General features: G+C 36.0%; 1 long non-coding RNA gene across 1 annotated transcript; it reads left to right on the top strand.

Annotated features, from left to right (window-relative positions):
- Positions 1–6059: 6059 nt before the first annotated feature.
- On the top strand, positions 6060–7513 carry LOC125472797. Its single transcript, XR_007254697.1, has 3 exons — positions 6060–6424; positions 6510–6628; positions 7163–7513. It is a non-coding gene; the product is annotated as an uncharacterized LOC125472797 (long non-coding RNA).
- The last annotated feature ends 648 nt before the right edge of the window (positions 7514–8161 follow it).

Raw genomic sequence — 8161 nt, 5'->3', positions numbered from 1 at the left:
CTGAAAAATTAAGAAAAGTGTGTGAGAAATAAAAATAATGTAAGGATAACATTATCCTAAGACTATTGTTGTTAATGAGCCCCATCTGTCCAAAAACTTTTGTTAGTGTTTTATTTTTCTTATTTTTAAAAAAGAGAATCTTGAATTAAAATTGTTTTGTTTTTGTTAATTTTTCAACCACATGGCAATTATGTGACACAGATCTTGTCAATGATGGGTCTCATTTATCGCATGTAAACAGTTTGTCGGATTTATTATACCATGGGGGCAAAGTAAGACACAATAAAACTTCATGAGGTTAAGTAAAAACACTAGTTGAGATTCAGTGGGTATGGATGTAATTAAGCTTAACTTTAATATAATGAAGAAAATCATCACTAAACTGCAGTGTTAAAATATTTGATGCAAATGAGTTGAATTAAGAGAGGTTTAACAAAATACTCATGGTACTGTTCACTTTTAAAGAAAAACCACATTTATACCTTTCTTTGATATTATTCACTATACCTTTAAAAATGACTTTCATTAAAAGGGAAGTATTTTTGGACTTTTCGTTAGTTTTCTTTTGAATTAAATCAGGGGCAGAGCTAGAGTTTTAATACATTGGGGGCACCCCAATCTACATTCTTAATATAAATCAATTTTACAAGGAGGAAAACCCAAAGTTTAACTTCAAGAGAAATGGTTTTCGTACACTCCTCTTTTTCACATTACTGTTCAAATCATTTGTTTTTTTTAACAAATGATATTATTTATAATAAGGGGGTGGGGGAGAGGGCTGTGCCTCACAATAGGCTAGCAGTAATGTTGTGACAGCCCGTCCCTAAAAATTATGGTTTTTATAATTTTAATACGTGAAATTACGGAATTATCCTACGGGCAAAGCGTGATTTTTCGAGGACGCATGTGATTCTCATATATTTTGTCATGTTTATTGACATATTCGGATAGAGCTCGATCTTACGGACGCGTAGGCACAAGTAGAAGTGAATTTGGAGTTACGGTTAAAGTTTTATTGAGTTACGAACCCGAAAGTATTTGGAATGAATCACTATTTTAATTATCTTACACTATATTTTTTATTATTACTAAAGGATTTATATGCCATTGGTGAGTGTGGCTGGGAAAAAAAGGAGGAAAACAGAAAAGAAAGAAAACGGGGGAAGAAGAAGAGGGAACAAGAGAGAGTAGGATGGCCTAATGAGAAATGGAAGAAAGGAAGGGAAAGGAGAGGAGAGGGGGGGGGGACACATGTTGATCTGTGCAAACCTTCGGACCCGACTCATTCTGCCAATTTTCTGGCCATTTTCCGCCATTCTTCTGGTGAATCACGTCACCTAACCACTGGGAAAACATTCCCCATTGTTCCCTCTACCTATTACACCCAAAAGGGAAGATGTTTAGCTTTGATTTCGTAGAATCCAAACTGTAAGGAGCGACGACACCGTGACTCCAATCCACCAAACCTGAAATGTTTTCATGCAAGTAACACCACCAATAGACTTCCCTTGAGGCCTAGAACAATGCCCAATCCTCGGTTGGAGTCAAATTGAGGACGAATCAAGAACACCCATTTCTAGGGTTCCGGCGAGTTCGAGGCAAATTGGAGCCCTTCTAGGCCAAATTGGACCTAGCTATAGGTATGAAGTTTGCTTTACTCTTTGAGATCTTCATTTCTGTAATTTTTGAGAATTTTTAAAAATAGTTGAGTTTTTCCGGCAAGCCGGGGCGGCCGTCCGCCACCCATGGTGGTTGGTATGATGGCGCACAGACAGGAAGCCGAAATTATGTTTTTATGCAAACTTGTTATTCTAATTATGCTTTTGAGACCTAATTGTTGTGGTTTGAATATTAATACGATTGTAGTATATGTTGGATTAAATGAATATATTCAGATTTGGTTTGAATTCTGGATATGTGAACTACGAATGGCTTGATCCCTGTTTAGAGTACGTAGGAAGTCTAACGAGATGTTAGATGTAGCCATACAATATTTGTGACAAAAGCCTTGTTTGGGAAATTGAGCATTGTGAAGGAATTTGTGAAAATGTGAGTTTTAACTTTATGATTTGGTGGTTAAATGTGGTCATAAAATAGTGTGTGAGGAATAGAGAAATTGAAGTAAGGAATTGTAAGTATTGATAGTTAGTTAAGCTAGTGTTTAGTTGGGCTTGTCATCGATAATTATTCCCGAAAATAAATAGTTCGAGAGTAGGGCGTTATAGATTGTGCATTTTACGCCACATTATATATGGTTAAGTTTTGGATTGCATCATGGCATATCCATAGGTATATTACTGCGCATAATTATTGTCAATGCTTTGAAGTACGAAGGTGAACGCAGGACGCACAGGTAAGTTCAGGTGAGTATATGTTGTGAAATGTGAGATGCATGGTTATGATTACAATTTATTTGAAATGATTGAGTTATGGCATGACTATATTTATGTTTTAAGCAACTCCAACATCGTCGTACAGGTTGCAATGATAGGCAACTCCGACCTTGTCGTACAAGTTGCAATGATAGGCAACTTTGACATTGTTGTACAGGTTGCTTGTGAGTCGTACATGCCATATTAGATGCATTTAGAGCTCTTAAACTTGCACCCCGGTGTTAGTGCTTTTGTTCATGGCCTGGGCACAGTCCTTCATGTGATGTTCACCTCCCGCACCTTAAGCTTACCTTGAATCCAAGGTAGGTGCACAAGCCTGTCGTACATACCACATTAGGTGGTTCCGACTTGTAGGTGACCCCGCGATTATTCGCTAGTCTTCACGTGATCGTAGCACTTGAGCGTACTTATTTACACCTAGTCCTGTTGTACAACCCACTAAAGGTGGTTCCGACTTGTGTGTAGGGATATTTGATGAGCTATAGGTTCAGTCATACAGGTCACTATAGGTGACTTCGACTTACGTGCTAGCATTGATTGATGAGATATGAGTGAGTTGTACAGGTCACTACAGGTGACTCCGACTTACGTGCTAGCATTGATTGATGAGATATGGGTGAGTCGTACAGGTATAGGTTACTTCGACTTACGAACTAACATGAATTATTAAGCACCTGATTATTTATATTGTTGATGAGATGCTGTATCGTGGTATACTTCTGGATTTACTAATAGTATACAATTGATTTCATCTTTATACCTAGTATGATTTTCTAGGAAATTATACAGGTTTTACGGCGACGGGTTATTACTTTTGATAAGTGAATGGTTTTTGAAAAGCTTTGTTTTCGCCCACTCACATTTTCTATTTTGCACCCCTCCAGGTTCTAGTAGTAAAGTTTCCATATCGACGAGGATTCTTGGCACTTCCCAGTACATGTGGCTTCTTATGATGGTATAATTGTTATCTTACCTTATTGTACTCTAGTTATGCTCTGTATCACGTGTGTATGGGTCCATACTCGCTCACCGCGCACTCGTGTATTTAGGCACTTCTAGGTTTAAATTTATTCATAGTTTACACATTATCACACTTTATGGCTTCATCACCTTCCAAATGTTGGCCATCACAACTTGATTCGGAGTCCTATTGGACATTCGAGGTTGGGGTGTGTCAAATGTGGTTCAAATTCTCCTTTAGCGAGAATCAAATTTAAGACATCTCGCTTACAAGTGAAGAAGAATACCACTATATCATAGTACTAAGTGGGAATCGTTCCTTTAACTTTATATACAATACAACACCAATTCCCTCCTTAAATAAAAAGTTAAGTTTGACTATTGCAAATAACAATTTGATATCAAATTTTTATAATTAACTACTATGTGGCTTAGTCAACTTTAGGGGTGGCTCGGTACAAGATCCCAAACAAAAAATGGTATCTCGAATCCCAAACCGAAAATTATGGGAAGGGAATTTGAAGACCAATTTCGAATCGAAATTTTAGTAGTCCCAATTTTCAGAATTTCTGAAATGTTTTTGGTATTTTGGGATGGATGGGATTTGATTTTCGTTTTGGACTTTTGGGTTGAAATTTGAGATTTTTAGGTTGTGAGCTAAAATTTGGGCTTTTGGCCTGAAATTTTGTTGCCCACTAATTGAAATGTAGGCTTTTTACCTCATGCCAATTTGAAATTTCATACCAATTGAAATATTGATTGATTCATACCAAGTCAAATTGATATTCCAAAGTTGCAAATTACTTAATTTCATACTTCCATTTTTAATATAGTCTACTATCAAACTACTTAAATTCAACAATCAACATGCATAAAACATATATATATATATATATATATATGTATGTATGTATGTATATATATATATTTTGGTTTTGTTCGGCATTCCCGACCATTGAATATGTAATCTCAATTCTCGTACTGAAAAGTTTGAAATCGGTTAGGTATGAAGTCCCGAAAATTTATGAAATCTCTGTTTGAAATTTTTTTGGTATAGGACCGAAATTTTTTCAATTTGGTTTGGTATTTTAGGGAAAAAACCTTCTAGCTGTAGTCAACTTCCTTGTATTGAAAAAGAGAAGTTAGAACAACATAAATTTCACGTTTGGATTTGAGGATGATCCTTGATAGCTTTTTGACATTTTATTTATTTATTTATTAAAGGAGGGCTTTCTGATTTGATAAACGTGCCTATCCAAATGCAAAAAATATTTATATATTCACGCTATTAGCTTAAAGCTTGTTTAGATTTGTTTTAAAATGATTCAAAATACTTTTTATAAAAATATTTTAAGAATCAATTCTTAATAAAGTGCAAATGAATGTTGGAAAATCACTTCAATTACCTTCTGAAAAAACACATAACTTGCATTTTTTTGCAAAAAAAAAAAAAAAAAATACTTCAAGTGTCTTGAAATTTCAAAAATGTTTTTCCAAATGAGACTTTAGTTGCAAGGTCCAAAGTAATAACAAATTCGTCAACCGTCAAGGTCAAATAGGGTAGGTAGCTTTATAAGGTCATAAATAAGAATGATAATCCTCTCCAGATTCTTTTTGTAAGAATTTTGAGAATTTTCAAATCGTGTCTATTCATCGTATATCGTACGGCTAGAAATCATTTTAAATATTTTTATTTAAAATTAAATATGAACAGTACCTGACAAAAATTGACATCACAATATATGATAAACAGACACGTTTTAAGAATTCCTAGAATCCTCACAAAGAGGACCTGGAGAGCATCCTCATTCATAAATTAATACCTTTTTGTTTTAGGGTATATACAAATTTATTTTATTTGTTCTTTGTTGTACTCATGAATTGAACCATATTAAATAAATTTAAAATTTTCAAAGATTTGAAATATAAGAGTTGTTAAAAGCTTTGGAAAATTGGAGGACCCCAATCTATAAGAGCATTTCTACATATTTTGAAGGGTTTGTTTGAGGTTAAGAGTGGAGCTGGGGGAGTTACTCCTCATGTGAATAGTGAACTGCCATGGTTTCTAAAAAAATCATTCTCCTCCTACTATTCACAATGACTGTTCCTTTTTTTTTTTATATAATTTTTTTTTATGTATGATTCAATTACTTAATGATAATTAATGAATGAGATTAATTTACAATATGTTAATATGATTCCACATGTTCATATTTTACTTTTGGTGTATAATATTATTTGTGGTAAATAGTGTTTTTGGTGTAGAGAGTGAAGAATATGATTGGTATTTATAGGAAAAAATGGGAAATAGCCGTTGGATTTTTATTTTTATTTTCAAGTTTTTTGATGAATGCTTATTTATGAAAAAATCGTGATCGTGAATTGGAGTTACTATTTGGAATTGAAAGGCCATGAGTGCGCCAAGTGGCAAAGAGACATAGTAGAGCAATGTGACAACTTGTCCTTAATTTTATAATTTTATTAATTTTAAACGAGTGATTTGATGAAAATGCTCATAGAGGTAAGGATTTTGGCTACCGTTGGCCATCGGTTAGAGGCATGTAGGGCTCATTCTTTTAGTGTATTTGCGTAGTTCTCAATGATACGATTGCGTAGGCGCAAGGGAAATTGAATTTGGAGCTAAAACGAAGATTTTATGGAACTCAAAACGATAGGGGCATTTTGGGTAATTTCTGCATTGGAGATATGTCTACATTTTTGTACCACACTTGCGTTGACACATGGCAAGATTCCTCATTTTTCTGGGGGTTTCCTTTTCTGTCCCGTGATCTCTCTCTCCCCCTCTCTATTTTCTTCTTCTTCTTTTTCCACTCTTAGTCTCACTCACCTTTACTCCTTCTCCTCCTCTTTTGCCGAGACACACACACACCCACACCTCTACACTTGCAACCACAACAAGGCAACACCCCCACCATCATCCCTTGTAATCCTTGTGAGCCATTGGGCCTAGAAATAGAAGAAAAGTACCTTGAAAGCTACATCCTCGCATTGCACAGTACCATCATTGTGCATCACTCTTCTTCGGTAAATTTTGACCATTTCCGGCCAAGGTAAACCTCGAAATTGGTCTTTATCATTGTAGATCATGTCTAGGATTCATGATTGGTAAGTTTTTGGGTGGTTTTGGTGGTGTAGGAGCTCGGAAAACACGAAGGAAGGTCACTGTTCATGCTGGAAATTTCCAATCTGTGGTAGTTTGGCCACTTTCCAGCCCTTTTTCTTGCCAACTCCGATTTCCATTGGGCCTCCTAAGGGTATGAATCTCTTCTCTACATTTCTAACTTCAAAATGGTTTTTGAATCATCAAGTTAAGTTAAGTATCAAACTAGAAATCAGTTATGAAAGTTGGGAAGAAATTTTCTGGAAATTTCGACTGTGACCATCTGACCATCTTTAGGCCATTTTCTGGCCAATTTTATGGAGTTGTTCTCTACATTTCTAGCTTTAATATGGCTCTTGAATCATCGAATTTGATTGAGAATCGAGCTAGAAATTAGCTCTGGAAGTTGAGATGAAATTTCCCAGATTCTAGAAAACTTGGACCCATGGCCATTTGGCCACTTTCAGACTATTTCCCCGGTCAACTCCAGCCACTATTCGACTTCAAACTGGTACAAACACGTTCCCCACATTTCTAGCTTCTAGTTGGCTTTTGAATCATTGAATTTGGTTGAAAATTGAGCTTGAAATGAGCTCTTAAAGTTAGGGGAAAAACACGAAATAAAATCTGGAAAACTCGTTTATACGTTAATACGTTATACATAATTACATAATGATTTTGTTTCTAGGTGAAACGCATTGCAAGGATCTTCGAAGCCCGCGAGGCGGGTTCGACCGGATGTCATGTTTTGTGAGTGGGCATTTGTTTTCCTATATATATATAATTATTTATTTATTTATATACTGTTTCCAGAAACGTTTTTTTTATTTTTTTTTATATGGAACTACGCTTTGTTTGCAATGTCGTAAATAAGTTACATTTTAAATATTGCATTGTTACACTTGTGAGTTGTATTGTGTGATGCTGCAGAGACTCAGGTAAGCTTCAGGTGAGTATTATGTGATTGAATGGGTTGTATTGCATTGGTATGCACACATTTATTTAGAGCTCATCATGGCTGCACCCTGGTGTTAGTGCTCCAGCCCGAGGCTAGGGCCAACCTTCACGTGATTGTTCACCTCCCGCACTGCACGCTCACCTTGGATCCAAGTTTGGTGTCAGCCTGTCGTACAGACCACAATCGGTGGTTCCGACTCGTAGGTGACCAGTGAATTCTCGCACAACCTTCATGTGATCTTAGCACTTGAGCGTACATATTTATACTCAGGCTGTCGTATAGGTCACACTAGGTGACTCCGACTCGTGTGCTAGCCTAGATTGATGAGCTATAGGTACAGTCGTCCATGTCACATTAAGTGACTCCGACTGGCATACTATTTTATATTGATTTCACGCCTGGCTTACATTTATTATTGCTGAGTCTTATGACATGACATACTTCAGTTTTCATTGGTCTTGTGCATTGGTTTTTATACATACGTAGTAGTATTTTCTGGAAACTATACGGGTTTTACAGTGAGGGGTTAGTACTCTCAGAAAAGATAAATGTGTTTTCTAAAGCTTTGTTTTTGCCCACTCACCCTTCTGTTTTTCGCCCTTCTAGGTTCTAGTAGCAAAGCTTTTGTGCCGACGAGGAATATTGGCAAATCTTGGTGCAAACGAATACCTTTGATGGTATAATTCTGAAGGAAATATTTGTGAAAATAAGTTCATTTGAGCAACATCT

The sequence above is a fragment of a genome, unplaced genomic scaffold (genome assembly GCF_019419815.1).
Source record: "Pyrus x bretschneideri cultivar Hongxiangsu unplaced genomic scaffold, Pyrus_bretschneideri_v1 Contig73, whole genome shotgun sequence".
NCBI lineage: Eukaryota > Viridiplantae > Streptophyta > Magnoliopsida > Rosales > Rosaceae > Pyrus > Pyrus x bretschneideri.
Note: the sequence above shows the minus strand (reverse complement) of the source record. Positions and strands in the feature narration are given on the sequence as shown.